The 25747-nt window shown below is 42.4% G+C and overlaps 1 protein-coding gene across 1 annotated transcript in view; it reads right to left on the reverse strand.

Annotated features, from left to right (window-relative positions):
* JAM3 (junctional adhesion molecule 3) overlaps positions 1–25747 on the reverse strand; it is a 61452-nt gene that overhangs the window by 26627 nt on the left and 9078 nt on the right. The window lies entirely within an intron of this gene.

A 25747-nucleotide genomic window follows, 5' to 3' on the forward strand; every position in this document is an offset into this window, starting at 1 on the left:
GTATATACAATGGAATGTTACTCAGCCATAAAAAAGAATGAAATTGAGTAACTTGTAGTGAGGTAGATGGACCTAGAGTCTGTCATACAAGGTGAAGTAAGTCAGAAAGAAAAACATACCGTATGCTAACTCATATATATGGAATCTAAAAAAATGGTACTGATGAACCCAGTGGCAGAGGAGGAATAAAGACAGATTTGGAGAGCAGACTTGAGGACACGGGGAGGCGGGGAGGAGAAGCTGGGACAAAGTGAAAGAGTAGTATTGACATTTATACACTACCAAATGTAAAATAGATGGCTACTGGGAAGCAACTGCATAACACAGGGAGATCAACTCAATAACTGGTGATGACCTGGGGAAGATAGAGGGGATGGGGGGATAAAGAGGGTGGGAGGGAGGCTCAAAAGGTGGGGGATGTGGGGACATGTGTATAAATGTAGCTGATTCACTTTGTTGTACAGTGGAAACTGGCACAATAGTGTAAAACTATTATACTCCAATAAAGATCGAAAGAAAAAAATAAATAAATAAAATAAAAAATAAAAGCCCGCTTCCCAACCCACCTCATCAGCCACAGAATTCTAACTCAGCCAGCTGGGAAAGGCCCAGATCTGCGTCTCTCCAAGTCTCTCACATGATTCTTATGTGCGTCCCATCTGGCAACCCCACTGAGCCCTTCATGAAGTCAGGACCACCCCAAATCCAGAGCCAGGTGCACAGAAGCGCAGCCCGGTTGCTAGGCATGAGGACACTGCCTGCTCCCCTTTACTTTCTCAAGAGTTGCTGACTACAAAGTGCCTCTGGATCCCCAGGCCAAAGAACTAATAACAACATAAAACATTATCATAAAAAAGTACATTTGAGCTGGCACAGCTGTTGAGGTGAGGCAGTCTCAGCCCCAGGCTCGCTGACTCAGCAGAGGCTGCCTTGCCCTGGTCGACTCTCTCAGGAGCTCACACTGGTGCTCGCATCCCGGCACAAGTGAGACCAAGGAAGTAAGAAATACCAACGTCAATCACGCAACCCACAACCAGACACATCAGGGTCGCCAAGGGGAAACTACCCGTCTTTTCCTCCTGTGGAAACAAAACCAATCTGACAGCAAGACAGGACTGCTGGCTTCTGGATGGGCATGGGGTGAGGGCCTTCCTTCTGCCTTTGACAGCTCCTGTGATCGTTTCACTGCAGAGATGGCTCTCAACTAAAAATCAAACTGATTTGGGTTTATATTCATTACTGTAAACCGAGAAGGAAAAGCAGCTCTTTTAGAAAATGTTTCCACTCTAAGTCAGATGTGTGTCTGGCTCTGTAAAAAGTTATATTTAGCCTCTGACATTCCGTCCAGTGAGTCTCCCACTCCCGAGCAGGCCTGGAGCAGCGCGGGCACGCGGCAGCTCCACTGCGGGCCTCGCTGGTCCCCTGGGCTCCAGGCTAAATATAAATGGCAGTGCAGCCTCCCCAGCAAGAACGCTGCAAGGCCATCCTTCAAGACCACTTCTGTGTGCCTGCTTAGCAGAACCCGTCCTAGAGGAGAAAATATCCCAACACGGCACATTTTCAACACTGTTCTGGTTCCTTAACCAATTTTTAGCGGAATTTAAGAGCAAGGGGAGAAAGTCTACATCACTGATATTTACCAGACACAGCAAACAATCCACAGTAAATGCATCAAATATGGACTCTGACAAGAACACAGGCAGCCGGAGCCCTGGTTAAAGCTGGCCCGTTGTTACTCTGGCTAATCTAAATGGTTATCTAAAGAGACCTTTAAAGTATAAACAGACCCAACCGAACGTCATGGAATTCCAAATAAATCTGGCTGTGATGGTCCAAGTATCTGCTTGGAGGGTGTTTCTGGATGTGATTAACATTAAATTGTGGACTTTAAGTGCACTGCCCTCTGTCATGTGGGGGGCGCTGAGGCTCCGTAGAGAGGCATGAACAAATCAAAAAGACCAGTCTCCCCAGGCAGGAGGGCAGCTCTGCAGTGACAGCACCCTCAGCCCTCCTAGGTCTCTAGCTTGTAAGCCCACACTGCAGGGTTTCAACTCACCAGCCTTCTAACCACACAATCTCCTTATCCATACAGAAGATACATACATAAAGTACATAAATTCTATTCACACACACACACATCCTGTTTGTTGTGTTCCTCTGGAGAGCCCTGACTCATACCCTGACCATAGCACATCTTGCTTTGAATCCCGAGTTTATCAGAAACTGCACACATGCCCTGTGAAGAACTCTCAGTGGCGACACTAGACGGAGTCTCAGCACCGTTGCATCCTGCTCTAGGGCTCGGCACAGCAGCAAGACGTCAGCAGACGCGCTACTGACGTAAGTTCACTGTCTTGTTGTTTCCACTTAATTCTATCTCCAAGCCAAAGCCGTGGAAGATTTCTGACCATGAGTCTGACCAACCAGGCCAAGTCACAGCAGATGAAAGCCCGTCAAGAGGTTACCAGGACAGAATGTCTGAAGAACTAGTGCTCTGGAGGAACCACCCCCTCCTTCTTCCATCTCGGGCAGAAGGGTTCACACAGTCCGGGGAGGCCATCCAGGGTTACCGCAGGAGGAGTCCATTTCTAAAGGAAGCTGAGGGGGATGACAGGGTGGGGGAGAGGGAAGGGCTGGATCCTACTCGCCCATCAGCATCAAACCACCCCGTAACCCAGAGCTTGGAGAGTCGGCCTAGAAGGGCTGAGAAAGGGGGGGTGCAGCCGAGGAGAGGGGGGTGGGGGTGGAGGGGCCGGCAAAGGAAGGGAAAGAGCACCCAGACAGGCAGCACACCTGCCGTGACAGCGCAGTGGTCCTTGGTGTCTGCAGTGCCTCCAGGCGCATCTTTACAGAGACAGAGCCGCTACAGGGCCCTGTGCCCCCTGCGAGCTGGGTCCTGCACTGAAACTGCTACCCAGTCTCATGGGCTCCAGTGGGCCTGCAGGACGGTGGGCGCCATCTTCACACGAATCCAGCACTGCAGACCAGCGGGACCAACTGTACAACAGCCCCGGCTCTAAAGCTCAGTTCAACACACAAAAGCCTCCGTCCACTGCAGTGAGACCTGTCTTAGAGACACTGGGGCCTGACAAGCACATGTGACCATCACAGACTGTGTGTCAAGCATGCTCTTCTGTAAATCACCCCAACCCTGGCCCTGAGCGTGAACCCCATCCTGCAATTACATATTCTGGGGTCTGAGAATCCTGAGAGTGAGAGGACCAGCTCTCACAGCCACAGAGAAATCCTCCCTGTGCGTCCGTGCAGCCCAACCCAGAGGCACTGGGGGCCACCTGCTGCTCAGGTCACCTGCCCTCAAAGGCCCGAGGGGTGTGTCACCACCCAGGACCAGGCATAGAGGCAGGGCTCCTAATGGTGCTGTTTCTGCCTCTTTTATTCCACTGATCCACCAACGAGAGGAAACAAATTCGAGCTACAGTAAGTGGGTTTTAGGGTCAGCATGTTGGAAAAACTATGTTGAAAATGCTATGAAATATTCAAATGGGAACAGAGGTGCTGGGGTGGGAAGGTGGAAGGAGTCTATTCACACTGGTTTTAGTGCCGTACCACCTGAGGTAGAAGAACAGATTCTATTTCTTCTCTAACACGGGAGTAGGAAAACATTTTTGTTGATGGCCAGACTCATACAGAAACTAAACAAATCATTATAAAGCAACTTAATTTACTTTTTCTTATCTCAACAAAGAGTGAAACATTCAATCCACTTATATTTTAAATTCAGACCAGATTATAAATATATATTCAACAAAAGCTAGCACATAAATATTTTAATTTTACATTAAAGCTAGTTGTAAGGAGACAGAAAGAAACAAGGAAATAGAGAAAAATCTAGAGTTTAGTAACAGGCAAAATACATAAAATACACAAATATACAAAATACACAAATACATAAAGTCACAAAGACATAAAGTTTACTGAATAAATCCTCATAAAAGTGAATTTAGGAAGGGAATTCCCTGGCGGCCCAGGGGTTAGGACTCCATACATTCACTGCTGAGGGCACAAGATCAATCCCTGGTTGGGGAACTAAGATCCCATAAGTCACATGGCTAGGAAAAAAAAAAAAGCATTAAAAAAATGAACATAGGAAAAGGGAGAAAGCACAACAGTGTAATAAGAAAGGAGATAGAAGAGGAAATGGAATACAGACCAACAGTTGGCACTAGAGATTGCTCAAACATCTGCAGTAGCAGCTTTGGTCTGATTTTTTTAAACTGGTCTTCACCCACTCCACTATGGACAGCAAAATAAGAGATGTCTGATTTTCTGAAATTCTTCCCTGGGAAGCCACATCAAAGACTCTACCATACTGGGACAAAAATCGAGCAAAGTCATGGTCGTCTTCACTTGTTTCTCTGCTGATTTCAACATAAAACAAGGACTCCAGCCCTGGCTGACCTGCACAGTACTGCATGTCAAGAGCTACTCTGAAGAAATGACTTTAGCATTATATGGTTTACTTTAATAACAAAATACACTATAAGGATTCATGAAATAATTTATTTTAATAAATAACTTCATTTTTAAAAAGAGACAAGGGGCTGCCTGATAGATGTTAGGGTGCGGTACCATGATGGTGAATCCATGGCCAAGCATTCACCACATCCTTCAGAACTGCACACCACAAAGAGTGAACTTTATATACTGTATGAACATTTAAAAAATATGTATCATACAAAATGTCCAGGGAACCAGGATGGAATGCAGACTGCAAGAAATGAAACTACATTACAAGTAAAATAACCTCACGTATTACATTACAAGTAAAATAACCTCACGTATGCAGGTGGGGAAGAAAGGAGTTGACATAAATAACTTTGAAAAATAGTGTTTTGACTGGATATAATAAGGCTTCCAAGAGAAGAATTTTGCACAAAAACTGCACTCTAGTTGATAAATCTATTTCTTAGAGCAGCATGGGTTAGCAACTCCAAAAATACTTTACATGTATAACAGCGTTGAGCAAATAAGAACTATAAAGATGCTATCAATAATGAGAGCCAAGTTTCTCACTGTCAAAGAAAGAAGTTAGGGATTTCCCTCATGGTCCAGTGGGTAAGACTCTGTGCTCCCAATGCAGGGGGCCTGGGCTCAATCCCTGTTCAGGGAACTAGATCCTGCATGCATACCACAACTAAGAGTCCACAGGCCGCAACTAGGAAGCCCACATGCCACAATTAAACATGTCGCAACAAAAGATCCTGCAGGCCACAACTAAGACCCAGCACTGCCAACATAAATAAATAAATAAATAAATAAATAAATAAATAAATAAATAAATAAAATATTTTTGAAATATTTTAAAAAGCAAAGAAGTTATGAATATGGAAGAGGGAAGGCAGAAGTGGCCTTGGATCAGTTAGCAAACCAATGTTTATTTCATGTATACACAAATCAAGAAATAAATAGAGATGTGCATGCATACATGGGTTAGTATAAATACATACATCTCCTAGACCTGTCTATTGAGAGCCTAGAAGTACTGACACTTCTATAACAAAGAGCACACTCAGTGCCCGGATCTTGATTTCTAAATACCATTCTCCAGTAAAGGGAACTAGGGCTCCTCGGAAAAATGGCTAATTCAAGGGCTGGGGCAGCGAAAATACAAGATAAGCTTGGAACATCTTATAGTGCCCGAAAGTGAGGTGTTAAAACAAACAAAAATATCAAAGGACCAGAAGCCAAACTGAAAGAGTTTCCAAAGACTAAAGCTGGAAGATCTGAGTAAAAATGATAGACTGTGTTATAACATAAAGAATAAAATAAATATCCATGAGTCCATAAGATATGAATAAGCAAATGAATAAGCAAACAGATGGGAGAGAGAACTTCCTTTATGGAGAAATCCCAATTAATAATGTAGAATGAATGAGGGAAACAGAAAACAACCTTTAGAACAACAGATTAATAATAGCTGCTTCAGGCAAGATTCACTGGTGATTGCCAAAACTAGCTGAAAAACTTTAAGGAGAAACAATATTTGGACAGCTTCAGAATATCTGATCCCCTAAAATATTGGCTATTGTGGTGGTTTTTTCATAGTCGACAAATTACTTGATACTCCACCCTCCAGGGGGTGAGGTCTAACTCCCCTCCCCTTGAGGTAGGCTGGATGAACCTCTAATAGTTTTCTTTAAACTTTTTATGTATGTATGTATGTATGTATTTATTTATTTATTGGCTGCACTGGGTCTTCATTGCTGCACGCATGGCAAGTGGGGGCTACTCTTCATTGCAGAGCACAGGCACTAGGAACGCAGGCTTCAGTAGCTGTGGCACATGGGCTCAACAGTTGTGGCTCATGGGCTCTAGAGCACAGGCTCAGTAGTTGTGGCACATGGGGGCTTAGTAGCTCCGTGGCACGTGGGATCTTCCTGGACCAGGGATCAAACCCATGTCCCCTGAATTGGCAGGTGGATTTTTAACCACTGCGCCACCAGGGAAGTCCCTCTAATAGTTTTCAAAAAAGGAAAAACAGAACTTCACAGGGAGAAGCCCAGAGGCTACCACCTAAACCCAGAGATCAAGGCAACATTATAAGTGACATGTCATACTGATATTATGATAAGAAGGGTACTACACCTCTGTGGTATTCACCCACCCACCCCCTCAAAATCTATAACCCAAAGCTAATCACGAGAAGACATCAGAAAAATTAAAATTGAGGGACATTCTACAAAATACCCAACCACTACTCTTTAAATGGTCAAGCTCATGAATAATAGCTAATAAACTAACAAGAGGTAAAATAATAAGAAATATGCAATCTGGAAGAAGAAAAGCAGAAAAGAGGAACAAAGAGCAGATAAGACATGTAGAAAATAAACAGAAAGATAATAGATGTAAACCTAACTATAAAAATAATCACATTAAATATAAATGGTCTAAACATCCTAATTAAAAGGCAGAGATTGTCAGATTAAATTTTTTTAAATGCAAGGCATCTTTAAAGATAAAGATACAAAAACTTTAGAAATAAGAAGATATATATGCTAACACTAGTCAAGAGAAAAGTGGGGTGCCTATATTAATACCAAAGTAAATTTTAGCGCAAAAAAAATATTAACAGGGATTTTTAAAAAGATCATTCATGATAAAGAGGTCAATTCATCAAGAGGACATAATTACAATTTATTTATTTTTATTTATTTTTCTTCCAGTCTTCTTGAGATATTATTGACACACAGCACTGTATGTTTAAGGTGTATAGCATCATAACTTACACTTATTTAATCATGAAATGATTATCACAGTAAGTTTAGTAAACATCTACTTACCTCATATAGATACAAAATTAAAGAAATAGAAAAAAAATTTTTTCCTTGTGATGAGAATTCTCAGGATTTACTCTCTTGACAATATATATTAATATATAGCACACAAGAGTGTTAATTATATTTATGGTGTACACTACATCCTTAGTACTTATTTATCTTATAACTGGAAGTTTGTATCTTTTTTTTTTGCAGTATTTGCCTTTTTTTTTTTCTTTTTTCTTTTTTTTATTATTTTTTTGGGGGTACACCAAGTTCAATCATCTGTTTTTATACACATATCCCCGTATTCCTTCCCTTCCTTGACTCCCCCCCGCTCGAGTCCCCCCCACCCTCCCCGCCCCAGTCCTCTAAGGCATCTTCCATCCTCCAGTTGGAATTTTGTATCTTTTGTCTGCCTTCATCCAATCCCCCTCCCCCCAGCCATCACCTCTGGTAACCACAAATCTGATGTCTTTTTCTATGAGTTTGTTTGTTTACTGAAGTGTAATTGACCTACAGCAATGTTAGTTCCTGTGATTCAATATTTCTATACATTTCAAAATAATCACCATGTTAAGTCTAATTAGGATACATCACCAAAGATATTGCATAGTTATTAACTACATTCCCCACACTGTACATTTCATACCTGTACACCTGTTTCTTTCCTCTCCCCCACTCCCTCTCATCTGGCAACCACCTATTTGTTTTCTGTATCTCCGACTTTGCTTCTGTTCTGTTCCTTCATTTGTTTTCTGTTTTAGATCCCACATGTAAGTGAAATCATACAATGTCTTTCTTTGACTTATTTCACTTAGCATAACACATTCTAGGTCATGGATGGCCATCTTGTTGCAAATGGCAAGATTTCATTCCTTTTTTTTTTTAATAGCCAAGTAATATTCCACAGTGTGTGTATGTGTGTATATGTAGGTATATGTGTGTGGGAGTGACATACAAAAAATGTCTTCTTTATCCATTCATCTACTGATGGGCACTTAGGTTGCTTCTATATCTTGGCTACTATAAATAGTGCTGCAATAAACATAGAAGCGCATATCTTTTCTAACTGGTGTTATTGTTTTCTTCAAATAAATATCCAGAAGTGGAATTGCTGATTTTATGATAGTTCCATTCTTAATTTTCTGAAGAATCTCCATACTGTTTTTCACAGTGGCTGCACTAATTTACATTAAACCAAAAGTTCATGAGGGTTCCCTTTTCTCTACATCCACACCAACACTTATTATTTGTTGTCTTTTTGGTAACAGCCATTCTGACAGTTGTGAGGTGACATCTTGTTGTGGTTTTGGTTTGCATTTCCCTGATGATTAGCAATGTTGATCATCTTTCACATTGATCATTAGTATGTCTTTTTTGGGAAAATGTCTGTTCAGCTCCTCTGCCCATTTTTTAATCAGGTTGTTTGGGGTTTTTTGATGTTGAGTTGTATGAGTTCTTTGTACATTTTGGATAGTAATTCCTTATCAGATATATTGTTTGTAAATATCTTCTCCTTTTCATTCTGTTCATAATTTTTTTGCTGTGCAAAAGCTTTTTAGTTTGATGTAGTCCCCTTTGTTTATTTTTGCTTTGATTTCCCTTGCCTGAGGAGACAGAGTAAAAAAAAAAAAAACACACATCAAAAACATATATATGACTAAGACTGATGTCAGAGTATACTGCCTATGTTTTCTCCTAGAATTTTTATGGTTTCAGGTCTTACATTTAAGTCTTAATCCATTTTGAGTTTATTTTTGTATATGATGTGAGAAAGTAGTCCAGTTTGATTCTGTTGTATGTAGCTGTCCAGTTTTCCTAATACCATTTACTGAAGAGGTATATTCTGGCCTCTTTTGTCATAGATTAATTGTTCATATACATGTGGGTTCATTTCTGGGTTCTTTATTCTGTTCCACTGATCTATGCATCTGTTTTTGTGCCAGTACCATACTGCCTCAATTACTGTAGCTTCGTAGCATAGTTTGAAATCAGGGAGCATGATACCTCAAGCTTTGTTCTTCTTTCTCAAGACTATTTTGGCTCTTTGGGATCTTTTGTGTTTCCATACAAATTTTAAGATTATTTGTTCTAGTTCTGTGGAAAATGCCACTGGTATTTTGTTAAGGATTGCATTGAATATGGAGATTGTCTTGGGTAGTATGGTCATTTTAACAACATTAATTCTTCCAACCCATGAACTTGGTATATCTTTCCATCTGTTTGTGTCATCTTTAATATCTTTAATCAGTGTCTTATAGTTTTCTGAGTACAGGTCATTTACCCCCTTAGATTTATTCCTAGGTATTTTATTCTTTTTTTGATGTGATTGTAAATGGGATTGTTTTCTTAATTTCTCTGATAGTTTACTATTCATATATAAAAATGCAACAGATTTCTGTATGTTAATTTTGTATCCTGCAACTTTACTGAATTCATTGATGAGCTCTAGTAGTTTTTTGGTGGCATTTGAGGATTTTCTATGTATAGTATCATGTCATGTGCAAACAGTGACAGTTTTACTTCTTCCTTGACAGTCTGGATTCCTTTTATTTCTTTTTCTTCTCTGATTGTTGTGGCTAGGACTTCCAATACCATGTTGACTAAAAGTGGTGAGAGTAGGCATCCTTGTTCTTGATCTTAGAAGAAATGCTTTCAGCTTTTCACCACTGACTATGATGTTAGTTGTGGGCTTTTCATATATGGCCTTTATTATGTTGAGCTATGTTCCCTCTACACCACTGTGTTGAGTTTTTATCATAAATGGATGTTGAATGTTGTCAAAAGCTTTTTCTGCATATATTGAGATTACCATATGATTTTTATTCTTCCATTTGTTAATAGGACATAACAATGTTAAACAATTATGCACCTAATGACAAAGCTACAAAATATATGATACATAAATCCAGTTATTGTTGGGTAGATTTCAATACATATCTCTCAATAATTAACAGAACAAGTAGAAAGAAAATCAGTAAAGACACAGAAGATTTTATTTTTTTGATACGGAAGATTTTAAAAAGCACTGTCAATGTTACTGAGTTGACATTTATATAACATTTCACCCAAAGACAGCAGGATACACATTCTTCTCAAGTGCACATGGAATATTTACCAAAGTAGATCATATTCTGGGAGATAAAACAAATCACTATAAATTTTAAAGATTCAAGTCATACAAAGTCTGTTCTCTAACCGCAATGAAATTGAACTAGAAATCAAATACAGAAAAGCATCTGAAAAATCCCTAATATTTGCAGACTAAATAACAATTCTCAATAACCCATAGATCAAAGAAGAAATTAAAGGAAAATGAGAAAGTATTTTAAACTGAGTGAAGTTGAAAACGACATAAGAATCTGTGACAGGCCGCTAACATAGTAATTAGAGTGAAATTTATACCACTAAAGGCCTATATTAGAAAAAAAGGTCTCAAATCAATGATCTCAGCTTCTACATTAAGATAGCAGAAAGAGAGGAGCAAATTGTAACCAAAATAAGCAGAAAAAGGAAATAATAAAGATCAAAGCAGAAATCATAAAACAGAAGAATAGAGAAAACCTAATAAAACCAAAACATGGTTCTTTGGAAAGATCACAAAATTAATAAACTTCTACCTAGACTGATCAGGAAAAATAGAAGACACAGAGGAGCAACGTCAGAAATGACAGAGGTGACACAGGAGGCTCCTAGATAGCTTCCTCCACAAGAGGGCAGACAGCAGTATCAAGCAGTATCAGCAGTATTTCATCTTGCAGAACTGAAAACCACAGCCACAGAAAGACAGAGAAAATGAAAAAGCAGAGGACTTTGTACCAGATGAAGCGACAGGATAAAACCCCAGGAAAACAACTAAATGAAGAGGAGACAGGCACCCTCCCACAAAAAGAATTCAGAATAATGATAGCGAAGATGATCCAGGACTTTGAAAAAAGACCGGATGCAAAGATCGAAAAGTTTACCAAAGACCTAGAATTAAAGAGCAAACAAACAGAGATATGCAACACAATAACTGAAATGAAAAATACACTAGAAGGAACCAACAGCAGATTAACAGAGGCAGAAGGGCGAATAAGTGACCTGGAAGACAGAATGGTGATAATCACTGATGCAGAAAAGAATAAAGAAAAAGGAATGAAAGGAACTGAAGACAACCTAAGATACCTCTGGGACAATGTGAAACGCACCAACATTTGCATTATAGGGGTCCCAGAAGGAGAAGAGAGAGAGAAAGGACCTGAGAAGATATTGGAAGAAATTATAGTTGAAAACTTCCCTAACATGGGAAAGGAAACAGCGACCCAAGTCCAGGAAGCGCAGAGAGTCCCAGGAAGGATAAACCCAAGGAGAAACACACCAAGACATATAGTAATCAAGTTGACAAAAATTAAAGACAGAGAAATGTTATTAAAATCAACAAGGGAAAATGACAAATAACATACAAGGGAACTCCCATAAGGGTAACAGCTGATTTCTCAGCAGAAACTCTAAAAGCCAGAAGGGAGTGGCATGATATTTTTCAAGTGATGAAAGGGAAGAACCTACAACCAAGAATACTCTACCCAGCAAGGATCTCATTCAGATTCGACAGAGAAATCAAAAGCTTTACAGACAAGCAACAGCTAAGAGAATTCAGCACCACCAAACCAGCCCTACAACAAATGCTAAAGGAACTTCTCTAAGTGGGAAACATAAGAGAAGAAAAGGACCTACAAAAACAAAAACAAAACGATTAAGAAAATGGTAGTGGAACATATATATCAATAATGACCTTGAATGTAAACGGACTAAATGCACCAACCAAAAGACACAGACTGGCTGAATGGATACAAAACAAGACCCATATATATGCTGTCTTGAAGAGACCCACTTCAGACCTAGGCACACATACAGACAGAAAGTGAGGGGATGGAAAAAGATATTCCATGCAAATGAAAATCAAAAGAAAGCTGGAGTAGCAATACTCATATCAGATAAAATAGACTTTAAAATAAAAAATGTTACAAGAGACAAGAAAGGATATTACATAAAGATCAAGGAATCAATCCAAGAAGAGGAGATAACAATTATAAATATATATGAACCCACTATAGGAGCACCTCAATACATAAGGCAAATGCTAACAACTATGAAAGAGGAAATGCAAGGCAGAAATAGAGACACAGGTGTAGAGAACAAACACATGGACACCAAATGGGGAAAGCGGGGAGGTTTGAGGGGGAATGAATTGGGAGATTGGGATAACAAATTGTACACTCTAAATATATGCTGTTTATTGTCTGTTAACTGTATCTCAATAAAAGTTCTTAAAAAAAAAAAAGAAATGACAGAGGTGACATCACTACAACTGCACAGATATTAAAAGAACACTGAGGGACTTCCTTCGTGGTGCAGTGGTTAGGAAACCACCTGCCAATGCAGGGGACACGGGTTCAAGCCCTGGTCCAGGAAGATCCCACATGCTGCAGAGCAACTAAACCCGTACGCCACAACTACTGCGCCCATGTGCCACAACTACTGAAGCCCATGTGCCTAGAGCCAGTGCTCCACAGTCAGAGAAGCCACTGCAATGAGAAGCCTGTGCACCACAACAAAGAGTAGCCCCAGCTCGCCGCAACTGAGAAAGCCCACGTGTAGCAATGAAGACCCAACACAGCCGATAAATAAATAAATAAATAAATAAATAAATAAATAAATAAATTTATTTTTTAAAAAAGAACACTGAGACAACATTATGAGCAATTTTGTGCTTATAAATCTGACAACTTAAGAGGAAATAAATTCCTTGAATGACACAAATCACCAAAGCTCACTCAAGAAAAAATGACTAATACTCAAAGTTTTACTTTATGAGTACTTTTACTTTCCTTTACTCATTAATAAAGAGATGAATGTCTTTATGTCCATTTTTTTAAAAAAAGAATTTGTAAGTAAAAACCTCCCCACAAAAACCAAACTCCAGGCCCAGACAGCTTCACTGGTGAATTCCATAAAACATCTTAAGGAAAAATAATACCAATTCTGAACAAACTCCTCCAGAAATGTAAAGAGAAGGAAATATTTCCCAACTTATTCATTCTACAAGGCCAGCATTACCCCAATATCAAAACTAGACAAAGACATTAAAAGAAAATAAAATACAGGCCAATATAGGTCATGAACATAGATGTTTGGCTAAACATTTGAAAACCAATGAATTCATCATAAAATCAAACTGAAAAAGAAAAATTATATGACATTCTCAATAAATCCAAAAATCATTTGACAAAATCTTACAACCGTTCCTGATAAAAAGTTTTGGAATAGAAAAGAACTTGCTGAGATAGATAACAGAAAAAAAAAATAGAAAAGAATCAATAACCAAAAGCTGGTTCAATGAAATAAAAAATCAGGAATAGAGAGAACTTCCCAGTCTTGGTAAATGGTATCTGCAACAAATGTAAAGCTAAGATTGATTATAATTAATGATAAAAGACTGAACGCTCTCCTCTAAGATCAGGAACAGGACAAGGCTATCTGCTCTCACCATTTCCAGTCAACATGGTATTGGAGGGTTCAGCCACTGCAATTAGGCATGAAAAGAATTTTAAAATGCATCCAGATTGGAAAAGAAGTGAATCTGTCTTCACTTGCAAACGACAGGTTCATCTATGTCAGGAGTCAACAAACCTTAATGAGAAGGCCGTATACATCCTGCTCCCTGTTTTCTCTTGCTGTTGTTTGTTTGTTTGGATAAATAAAGTTTCACTGGGGCTTCCTAGGTGGCGCAGTGGTTAAGAATCTGCCTGCCAGTGCAGGGGACATGGGTTCGATCCCTGCCCCAGGAAGATCCCACATGCCGCAGAGCAACTAAGCCCGTGTGCCACAACAATTGAGTCTGTGCTTTAGAGCCCATGAGCCACAACTGTTGAGCCCGTGTGCTGCAACTACTGAAGCCCATGTGCCTAAAGCCTGTGCTCCGCAACAAGAGAAGCCACGGCAATGAGGAGCCCGCGCACCACAATGAAGAGTAGCCCCCACTCACCACAACTAAAGAAATCCAGCACACAGCAAAAAAGACCCAACACAGCCAATAAAATAAATAAAATAATTAAAAAAAAAAAAAATCTGCCTGCCAATGCAGGGGACACAGGTTCGATCCCTGCTCCAGGAAGATCCCACATGCCGCAGAGCAACTAAGCCCATGAGCCACAAATGTTGAGCCTGTGCTTTAGAGCCTGTGAGCCACAACTGTTGAGCCTGTGTGCTGCAACTACTGAAGCCCACGCACCTAGAGCCCGTGCTCTGCAACAAGAGAAGCCTAGGCAATGAGGAGCCCACGCACTGCAGCAAAGAGTAGCCCCCACTCACTGCAACTAGAGAAAGCCTGTGTGCAGCAATGAAGACCCAACACAGCCAATAAATAAATCAATAATAAATTTAAAAAATAAAAATAAAAAAATAAAGTTTCGCTGGAACACAGCCACACCCATTCATCTACTCTACTTACTGAAAGCGTCAGAGTAGAGTAACTGAGACAGAAGCATTATGGAAGGGAAACAGATGATCACCATCTTTAGCCATTATTGAAATGTAAGGTAAAGTAACAAGAACCACTACACACCTATTAGGATGGTTAAAACTAAAAAAGACCAAAAAATAAAAAAACCAAAACAGACTGACTAGGTCAAGTGTTCACAAGGATGAGAAAAACTGGATTTCTCATCCACTGCAGGTAAAATGACACAACCACTTTGGAAATGAGTTTGGCAGTTTCTTTAAAATTTAAACACACACCTATTATTTGATTCATTCCATTTATCTATATATCATTCTACTCCCAGATACTTACCAAAGAGAATGATGTTCATACAGATACTTGTACACAAATATTCACAGCAACTTTATGCGTAATAGCTAAAAAACTGGAAACACAGCCATAAACAGTGAATAGATAAACTTTGGTTATTTCCATATAATGGAATACTACTATTCTCCAGGAAAAAGAAGTGAATTATTGATGCTGCTGCAATATGGATGAATCTCAGAATAATTATGCTGTGTGAAAGAAGCCAGATGAGAAAGAGTACATAGTTATGATTCCATTTATACAAAGTTCTGTGAAATCCAAACCAGCACGCAGTGGCAGAAAATAGTAAGTGGTTGCCTGGGGCCAGGGCAGGATGGGGTAGGATGGGGTGGGATGGGGATGGGGGGCAGAGAGGAAGGGGCACTAGGAAACTTGGTAGCGGTGGACATGACCAAAATCTTGACTGTGGCAGAAGTCACAGGAGTTTACGTACAGGCCAAGCTTATCAAACTACACTAAATACATGTGGTTTATCACATGTCAATTATACCTCAACTATTTTCCATAAGATCCAAAATTGAAAAACAGGTTCAGCCAGGTGGCCCTGTGACATGAAGACCTGCAGAATAAGGATGCAGCAGCTCTGAGCCAGGCCGTTCACTCTTAAGACTGGGCACAGGTACCGAGACACCCAACCTTTTCCTCTCTGAGGAGCTTAGGGCCTAAGGACACAGGACTAACACGCTTCCTTGAAGACATTGTTTTATCCTCACTACACCTTCTCTACGCTGGGGATGCACGCCTGCCCCACCCCACACACTGACCGTTTAACTCAGCTACAGAGAGATACCAGTGACAATTCAAGCACCCTCATTTCTGTCCTTCCACACGATCCTCTGAGTGAGTAAAAGCAGTTTTAAAAAGGAAGGAACTCCTAATTTTTCTCAGACCATGCAACGATCTTCCCCAGACATTCCAGAATTAAGTTTTTGGCCCTGTTTTTGAACTTTAAAATGGGACTCTACAATGTACCGAGGAATAAAGCAGAGAATGGGCAAGTGCAGAAATGGATACAAATCACACGTTAAAAGCAAACTGGATGGCCAAAAAACACATGAAAAGATGCTCAACATCACTAATTATTAGAGAAATGCACATCAAAACTACAATGAGGTATCACCTCACAGTGGTCAGAATGGCCATCATCAAAAAATCTACAAGCAATAAATGCTGGAGGGTGTGTGGGAAAAAGGGAACCCTCTTACACTGTTGGTGGGAATGTAAATTGATACAGCCACTACGCAAAACAGGTATAGAGGTTCCTTAAAAAACTAAAAATAGAACTACCATATGGCCCAGCAATCCCACTACTAGGCATATACCCAGAGAAAACCATAATTCAAAAAGATACGTGTACCCCAATGTTCATTGCAGCCCTGTTTACAGTAGCCAGGTCATGGAAGCAACCTAAATGTCCACTGACAGATGAATGGATAAAGAAGATGTGGTACACATATGCAGTGGAATATTACTCAGCCATATAAAGGAATGAAATTGGGTTATTTGTAGAGACATGGATGGACCTAGAGAGTATCAGAGTGAAGTAAGTTAGAAAGAAAAAAACAAATACTGTACTGTATATTAATGCACGTATGTGGAATCTAGAAAAATTATAGATGATCCTATTTGCAAATCAGAAATAGAGACACAGACATAGAGAACAAAGGTATGGATACCAAGGGGGAAAGGGGTGGGGTGGGAGGAAGTGGGAGATTGGGATTGACACATATACACTATTGATACTATATATAAAATAGACAACTAATGAGAACCTACTGTATAGCACAGGGAACTCTACTTAATGCACTGTGGTGTCCTAAGTGGGAGGAAAACCCAAAAGGGAAGGGATATATGTATATGTATGGCTGATTTATTTTGCTGTGCAGTAGCAACTAACACAACGTTGTAAAGCAACTATACACCAATAAAAATTAATTTAAAAAAGCAAACTGTATATAAAATAAACAAGGTCCTACTGTATAGCACAGGGAATTATGCTCAATATTTTGTAATAACCTATAAGGGAAAAGATCTGAAAAAAATATATATATATAACTGAATCACTGTGCTATACACATGAAACTAACACAACATAGTAAATCAACTATATTCCAATTTTAAAAAAAGAAATTACATGGTATATATATATGTTTCTTAAATATATTTGATTTTCACTTATCAAAAATAAATAATTTGAAAAATGAAATGGAAAAAAAAAGCAAACTGGAGCTTGGAAAAAAAAAATGTGGTGTTCTCATTCCAGATAAATAAGAAGCAGGAATCTCTGTTCTTTTCAGATAATTCATCTCAACAGAGAAGTGCTTCATTTCTTTTGCTTCTGTAGATCCATAAATTAACAGGATACCCACACACTCAATCTCCCACTACAGTAACTCAGGCCCAGTGTGTTCCCCGAGCCAAGCAACTCAGCGATCGTCGTCCAGCCTCCCCCAACCCCAACCTCCTTATCACATGAATGCATTTTCAGAACCAAGGAAGACAGTAGGTCTCTAAAAACAGAAAATAGCTTGTATGTGACAAGTACCCATCTCATGTGGCAACATTTAACACAGGAAAGCAAATTAAAATGAGCTGTACACTTGGGATCAGAAATGATGTGCAGCTTCATTCAAGTCAAACTACAACCATAACCTAAACAAGAATGCAGTGTGTGTGTACATGCATGAATTACACATGTTCACGCAGACACACCAGCTGCACACTATCACACTCACACACAGGCTGACGTCCCCAGGAGCATTCCTGTGTGCCAAGCACTGGCCCCTGCAGGCCCTGGGCTCTCACAATCCTCCCAGCAGCCCCGTGAGGCAGAACTGTGATGACTGCCCCCACCCCAACAGAGAGGAGGACCCACGGAGAGGCCCCGAGGGGACAGGGTCTGCCACGGCCCCAGACGTGTGCTCTTGCCCAGGCCGCTGTCCTGACACGCACCGTACAGGGGGCAAGGACCGACCGATGGCTTCACACACGAAAGGGGAGGACTGAGGATGGAAAGCCCCCCACCCGTTGGAGGCCTCAGGCTACAGACCAGGGTTGGAGCTAAACATGCTGCCTTCGGGGGCAGGGCGGTGAAGGGGGCATGGAGGGTGCGCAACAATGGCTCCTGATGAAATCACCAGACATGCTACTAGGAAAGTGCATCTCAGGACAGAACCTGAGGGCCTGAATCTCGGTCACCTCTGAATCCCAGGCCCAGCACAGTCACTGGCATATCTTAGGGGCTCTTGTGTTTGTTGAATGATTTTTGAGAAAGAGCTGTTCCACTGGCGGGAAGTAAAGAGCAGCAGTTGACAGTGTGTCCAGTACTCGGACTGGCCAGCTCCACTGCTGACCGGCCACCCTGGGGACCGCTATGCCTCGGCCTCCTCATCTGTGCAGGGTGGGCATCAGCACATGAGGAGCACAGTGCTCACTCATACAGACCTGGGATGGAAACCTCACACCAAATTGGGCTTCAATGACCGTTCTACACACGGTGACATCACCTTAACTGTCATTACCATTGAGCCGCGTGTGTCAAGTTCATAGTGTCGGTGTTAAATTGCTCTTGGCTGTTTTGTTTTGAAGGAGGCTACAAAAGAGAAGAAAGATTCACGGCGTCAGCACAGTGACGCCATGCGGGGTGTTTACCGCGGGCAGCATCTCCTCCAATAGGAGCAGCACCAGGCACAGCACCAGGCCCACCACGATGTACACTGGGCACGGTGAAGCCCCAAAGACAGACAGCATCGCTGTGTGACTGCAGAAATTCATTTCAGTCTTGCTTCACTCACTCATCTGCTCGACAAATACTTAAAAACTAAATAAGTACTTAACAAGGAAGCAGTGCAGTTCAGTGGTGAGGAGCTCACTCTAGAATCCCTGGGGTTGAATCCTGTCTCCCCTGCTCACCAGGGATCTGTACTTGGGTCTTACTCAACCTCTGTCTTCTTGTCCATGTGAGGAGGGTAGTTACAATACTTCCCTCCTAAGACTGTACAAATAAGAAAGCACATGTAAAGTGGCCGGTACAGTACCTGACGCAGAGATAGCACTCAGTCGACGTTAGCCGTTGTTGTTGTTATATTAAAGAAGCACTTCCCAGGGCACCGGGGTTCCAGTGGTGTACAGACCACGGCGGCCCTCACCACCAACTGGGGAATGGGACTCGGACACATAAATGAAGATGGGTACTGCAGAGTGGTCTTAGAGAGAACCGAGGCCTGATGAAGGGATTTTTTTCATCCTGCTAACCATCCCCCACTCCCTTCAACATGTAGATTCCCAAGGGATTTTCCTTATCATCTGGGTCATCAACTCACATGGGCCTGAAAAGCACTGTACTTTCCCTGTATCGTACCCCTCCTCAGCAGGAAAGGCTCCGTGGGTGGAGTCGGGGCCCTGGGTGGGGTGTGGGGGGGTGTCTGTCAGGCCTTGGGAGATGTGGGGCCTTGAAAGTAAGTCCAAGAAACTCATGTGGATCAGAAAAGTGGTCGTTCCATGGAAGGTCCAGAGAAAGGCGCTAAAAATGGAAGTGGGCGGTCACCTCAAAGCCCTCTCCTAACAGAAGTAGAAGCTTGGGGACAGCTCACCTGACCGGTTTCAACACGTTTCATCACGTGCTCCAGAAGCACCCAGAGCCCCCACGTGGAGAGCGGGGGGTGGGGTGGGGCGGGGTGGGGAGAAGAGCATCTAGATCAGCAGCGGCCCTTGAGGACGGTGCTGCTGTAATCGGCCACCCACCCCCCACCTCCAGCAGACTCTGCAAGAAGGTCAGAGGAGAGGGCACTCACTGAGACGCCCCAGGTTGGGGCCAGTGCTGGCTCTTCAGGAGACCATAAAAATCAGGCCTGAAAACACAAATTAGACTCGCTGTCTAATTCATAGCTAGTTGTCAGTTGAGGACCCTGATGGCATCCTGGGGTGATGGGTGCAGCGAAGGGTTCTCTGCTGCCACCTCGTGACAGGTGACACTGACCCACTGCACAGGGAACGCGGGCTGGGAGCCTTTTAGCACAGGGACCGTTAGTTCTGACTTTACATACTTGGGAAAAGCAGCTCTTGCCCTGGCAGAAACAGTTCATGTCTCTCCCAACTCATTAAAGCTAATTTGTATGTATGTATGTATGTATGTATGTATGTATGTATGTATTGGCTGTGTTGGGTCTTCATTGCTGCACGTGGGCTTTCTCTAGTTGCAGCGAGCGGGGGCTACTCTTCATTACAGTGCATGGGCTTCTCAATGTGATAGCTTTTCTTGTTGCAGAGCACCAGGCTCTAGGCACATGGGCTTCAGTATTGTGGCACTCAGGCTCAGTAGCGGTGATGCACGGGCTTAGTTGCTCTGTGCCACGTGGGATCTTCCTGGGCCAGGGATCGAACCTACGTCCCCTGCATTGGCAGGTAGATTCTTAACAACTGCGCCACCAGGGGAGTCCCTAAAGCTAATTTTGCAAATTCTGAATATCTCATGTGAACCTTCTAATGGGATTTACTTGGTTCTGGTTATTGTACTTTTTGTAAGAACTAGCTTATTTCACTAACAGACCTCTTTCAAACAGAAGACTTTGTTAATTTGGAATTGCTGAGTCTTCCTCTCTGAAGGTGAACTTTGTGGCTCTCTCCTTAGACAGCAGACATCTACACCGCAGCCGTGTTCACAGGCGGGCAGAGGCCCGAAGGGCGTGGAGGGCGTGAAAGGGGCGGCCAGTCTGTTTTCTTCTGGGGGGGGGCACGGCCCTGGTCATGCCTCAAGAGCAATGCCCTGTGCATACAGCAGTCACTCAATAAATACGGACTGGACCCCAGGGGGTGGGGGGCAGATCCAGAGGTTTGGGGATTAAAGTGGCAAAGCCTTAAGGGGGATGTTTCCCGTGTGTCCTACAAAGTGGAAAGGTTTGTCACAGACTGGAAATGATTGGAAAAAAAGAACCACCTTCACAATTGTGAAAGCACGAAATGCTCAAGAACCCAAGGGCTACAGGGCCTTTAATAACGGCATGAACTCTGTGTGAATCTTACAGCACCAAGAAGAGCACAGATGTGGGAGAAGAAAATTAAGAATAGGATTTTTAAATTTAAAAAACCTGAAGATCACACCTTAAAATGAATTTCCATGATTTGGGGGATTTTTAAAGTGGCATCTTGTAATATAAAAAGACAGCACGAAAATATAAATCCGAGGTAAACATTCTTTGGTCACAAATATAACAAATATTATTTAAAGTAAAATACAGTTTTAAATTGTTTTAATTCTATGTAATGCGGATTCTGCATTCCTGATAATGTCTCCTTCTCCACTAGCAGAAACAACCTGTAGAGCGGACTCAATCAGAAGTCCACCTGCTCCCCAAGGGAGCCCAGGCTGGGAGGCATCTCTGCGACGGATAACGAGCTTGTCAATAACAATCTCAAAGCGGCTCATCGAGACCCCAGAGGTGCACGTTGAGAACGTCACGAGTCTGGGGTGAAGGCGTCACTAAGGACCCTGTTCCTGCACATGAGGTAGGGAGCAGGCGACCAGCCAGGACTCAAGGTGCAAAAACGTCCTGAAAAGCAGGACAGCAGCTGCAGATAGTTCTCAGGAAGCATTTTCACTCTGTGTCATCATAGCTCCGCTCCGCCGCTTGGGAGTCGTGACCCAAGCTGAGCACTGGGTGTCTCTGGGCCTCGGCTGCCTCTTGTTGAATAAACCTCTCACGGCAGAGGTTCTCCACCGGGAGACACCTGGAGTCATAGCTGAGTGTCATAAAGGGGGGTGCCGGAGGTAACACTGAGAGTCCAGGAGTGCTAAACATCCACAATGCACGGGGCAGCCCCCCATAACAAAGGATTGACCAGCCCAAACCGTCAACAGCGCCAAGCTTGAGAAACCCTGTCTCACCGTCTCTCTCTGCTCTAAAATTCCATAACCTACATGTCTGTTGAGTTGAGAGGGGTACATACTACCTCTTTGGGTATAAAGCTAACGAAGAGGATTGAAGGACCTGCTGAGACCACATGTAAACCAGGGTGAACCCAGGTCTCCTGTAACCAGCCAGGTAGTGAGAAATCAGACAAGGCCTGAAAGATGCTTCCCTCCTGCACAGAAGTCCAACACCAACAGCCCTCATGGTTTTAGGTACCTTATCTTGCAGGTCTGGAACGAGGCAGATTCCAGGACTCGGCTCTGCAGCAGGCGCCTCTCACCCCGAGAGAGTAACTGATAGGTCCACACTCTGGGGACACCAGCTGACGCCCTGAATTGAGCGTGACCATAACCCAGGAGAGTGGGAAGCCACGCTGCACGCCTAGCATATGGTCTGTTTCGGCACTTTCTGAAAACTACTCGGCCCTTGGGTCTAAACAGAGGCATGTGACTTGCTGGGTTCCCAAGGGCTTTCCTTCATTCTCTCCCCTACTTTCTCCATACACACCCCGGCTGAGGGCGCCCACTGTCACGTAGCACCCTGGTCCCAGGCTTACTCATGTGACATTTTCTTGTCCTGAACTCATTCATTCTTAATAGCTATTTATCTAAAAAGATGCTTATTTTTAATGTAAACACACTGATTCATATTGGCAGCTCCTTTACTTAAAGATATGCTGGAATTTCCACTGAAACTTTTTATTATTCAAAGTTCTCTAGTGCAGGCATGAAAACATCCCCAGGCAAAAGAGGTCTAATCTTTTCTACAAATGTCACTGAACCGCTTTTTAAATCCAAGAATGCCAGATAATTTCTTCTTCTTTACTCCTGAAAATTAAAACTAGATTTTTGGGTTTTTTAAGAAAAAAAATCAGGACACTGATCTGTACTTTCGATGAAATGCCTTTCCTACACAGAAAAAAATAAATGTAAAAACTTGCTATCTGGGACTTTCCTGGTGGCACAATGGTTATTAGGACTCTGAACTCCCAAGGCAGGGGGTCAGGGGGTTCGATCCCTGGTCAGGGAACTAGATCCCACATGCATGCCAAAACTAAGAGTTCACATGCCACAACTAAGGAGCTGGCGAGCCACAACTGAGGAGCCCACCTGCTGCAACTAAGACCCAGTGCAACCAAAATAAAATAAATATTTTTTTAAATAAATAAATTCTACTAAAAAAAAAACTTGCTATCTCATCAAAATAAGCCATCAGGGAAGTTTTAATGAGAAAATTCCTCTAAATTAGGATTGTAACCTAAATAACCAGAGCACTAATGAAACTCTAGAACTCAAAGAGAATAAAGCCAAGAATGATAATGTTTAAATCTACATAGCATTTTATAATGTACAGGACCGGTTTCACATACCATCTCATCTGATCCACGTATAATTCCTGTAAAGTGGGTATTATCTCCTCTCTATAGATGAAGAGAACAGGGCTCAGGTATAATAGGAGACAATTATAGCCTCAAAACTTGAACATATCAGAGGCCAAAGTGGAAACCAGGTCTTCTGACTTGAACTTATTTTAAAACAACAATTAAGAAACACAGAAATTAGCCCACGGTTTCTCATCTGTCCAGGTTGTAATATGTTTGAACAGAAATACGTCAGCACCCCTCTAAAATGGCTAATGAAGCCCCTGCCCCCTTCTCAAACCACAACTAAGAACAGACACTCACCTCCCTGTGCTGGGCCGCTGCAAGGCCACAAAGGCAGCAGAGGGGAAGAAGAGTACAGTATTACCTGATTATAGCTAAGGCGTCTAAAGTTCTGCAAATTTGAGGACACTGCGGGGATGAAAGCCAGGGCCTTGGAAGGGGCAGCCTTGTAACGGGGGAGTCCAAAAGCCTATGCTCGATAAGGTTCATTTTCAATGTGCCTCTGAATAATTGAGGATGAAATGAATTGTAGTAAAGTAGTACTAGGAGTATTAGCAGCAGCAACAAGTTAGTAGTGACAGTAAATCTCTAAAACCTAACACTGAGAGCTTATTATTATACCAAGTCCTCTGCTAAGCACTTCTGTGATTACATAATTAATTGTAATTTTACTACATTAATTAGTGGAATTTTTGTTATCACTCATACAGATAACTTTGATAGGAGCACTATATATAGTCACTGGTTTGCAAAACAATCCTACAAAGTTATATGTTTTTCTACTCTTTTGAGGAAATTGACTTGGACAAGTCGTACAGTGGAGCTGAGAGTCAAACTCCAGCCTAGCTTACACTCCTCCTGATGAACAGGGGTTCAGAAAGGAAGAGATCGCTCCAGGCTAGGGACCTAAAAAAGGCTTCACAGAGAAGTGCACTGAGCTAGATACTGGAGACAGGTGGGACTGGACAGGAAGAGGGTGATCTGCACTGGGGTAGACGGGCCACGGCAATGAAACAGAAATGATGTCACACATGGGCGATTCAGAAGACGGTGATGAAGACCATGCTCCAAACCATGTGATTCCCGACAAAATGGAATTAAGTGAACACACTCTTAGGGTCAAGGTCTCTTTATGACACAGCTATAATCTTGTAAAAGAAAAGGCAAAGGCTACGTTTCTCTAGAACCCAACTCCTCTATGGGGGGGGGGGGGTGTGGACACCAAAAGTGCCCTGTCTCCGCCACCCGAAGCCCAAATCCAGCAATTCTCCCAAGAAGGCAGCATCCCCACTGGGGCCCAGGGCTGTACAACAGGGCCAAGACAGGACCCCCAAACCGGAGCCTCTGAGCACCAGTTAAAGCATCTTCTCCCAGGTTGCAAAAGAAGTAGCTTCCAAACTGTGAGCTGAAAGGTACTGCTCACACGAGGACAGACGCACCAAAGTCCTAACACATTTTATTTACTTTGCACATAGAAACACACTCCTCCTGGAGTCACCAGCCTGAGGGCGCCTAGAGGAGCAGCCCTTTGTGTGCAAACCACATGGGGGGGGGGGGCAGCCACGGGGCCACCAGGAGGGTATCTGTTCTGGCTTCAGTGACAGCCAGATCCCTCATCCAACGTCACGAGATGTCCTTTAGGCCTTTTCTCTCATCACCATTGCCTAAGGTAGAGACAGACAGACACGGATACCCAGGGAGACGGAAGGGCAGCTCCAGTAAGAGTTTCACCATTTTTCCTGTGGCTTTACCCTGCACACCTCCTGGAGCTGTGTTAACACGACACAGCACTGCGGAAATCACAGAATTAAGCATCTCTAAAACCACATGCATACTCTGTTTTCCATTTAAATCTAAGTGTTCCCTCTAACCCACCCACAGAGTGAGCTAAACTGGAAATGTATGGAGATTACGACCAGATGCTTCACACGAACAGTCACCATCCATAACACAGTCTAACAGAAAAGTCAGGCTGGGATGGAGTTAAGGGAAAGAAGAGATAACAAAATAATAAAATAACACAGTTGTATACCAGTCCCCAGCTCCACATGCAGTCAGCATCTACTTCAGAAGACACGCATTCCAGGGACCCTGGGCCCTCGAGCAGGCCTCTCAACCTGAGGTCATAAATGATCTTCTGGGGGTTGTAAATCCCCAAAATCGTACATCAAACTTCCACATAGGTAAAGGAAAGTATAGTTTGGAAGAAAGGGCCATGGCTTCCATCACCTCCTACACGGCGTTCATGACATAAACTGCTCCGCAGATGAAGGTCTGAAACAGGACCTGGTGAATTAGACACAAACATCTGTTCTTACTAAAC

This window comes from Hippopotamus amphibius, chromosome 9 (assembly GCF_030028045.1).
Source record: "Hippopotamus amphibius kiboko isolate mHipAmp2 chromosome 9, mHipAmp2.hap2, whole genome shotgun sequence".
Lineage (NCBI taxonomy): Eukaryota > Metazoa > Chordata > Mammalia > Artiodactyla > Hippopotamidae > Hippopotamus > Hippopotamus amphibius.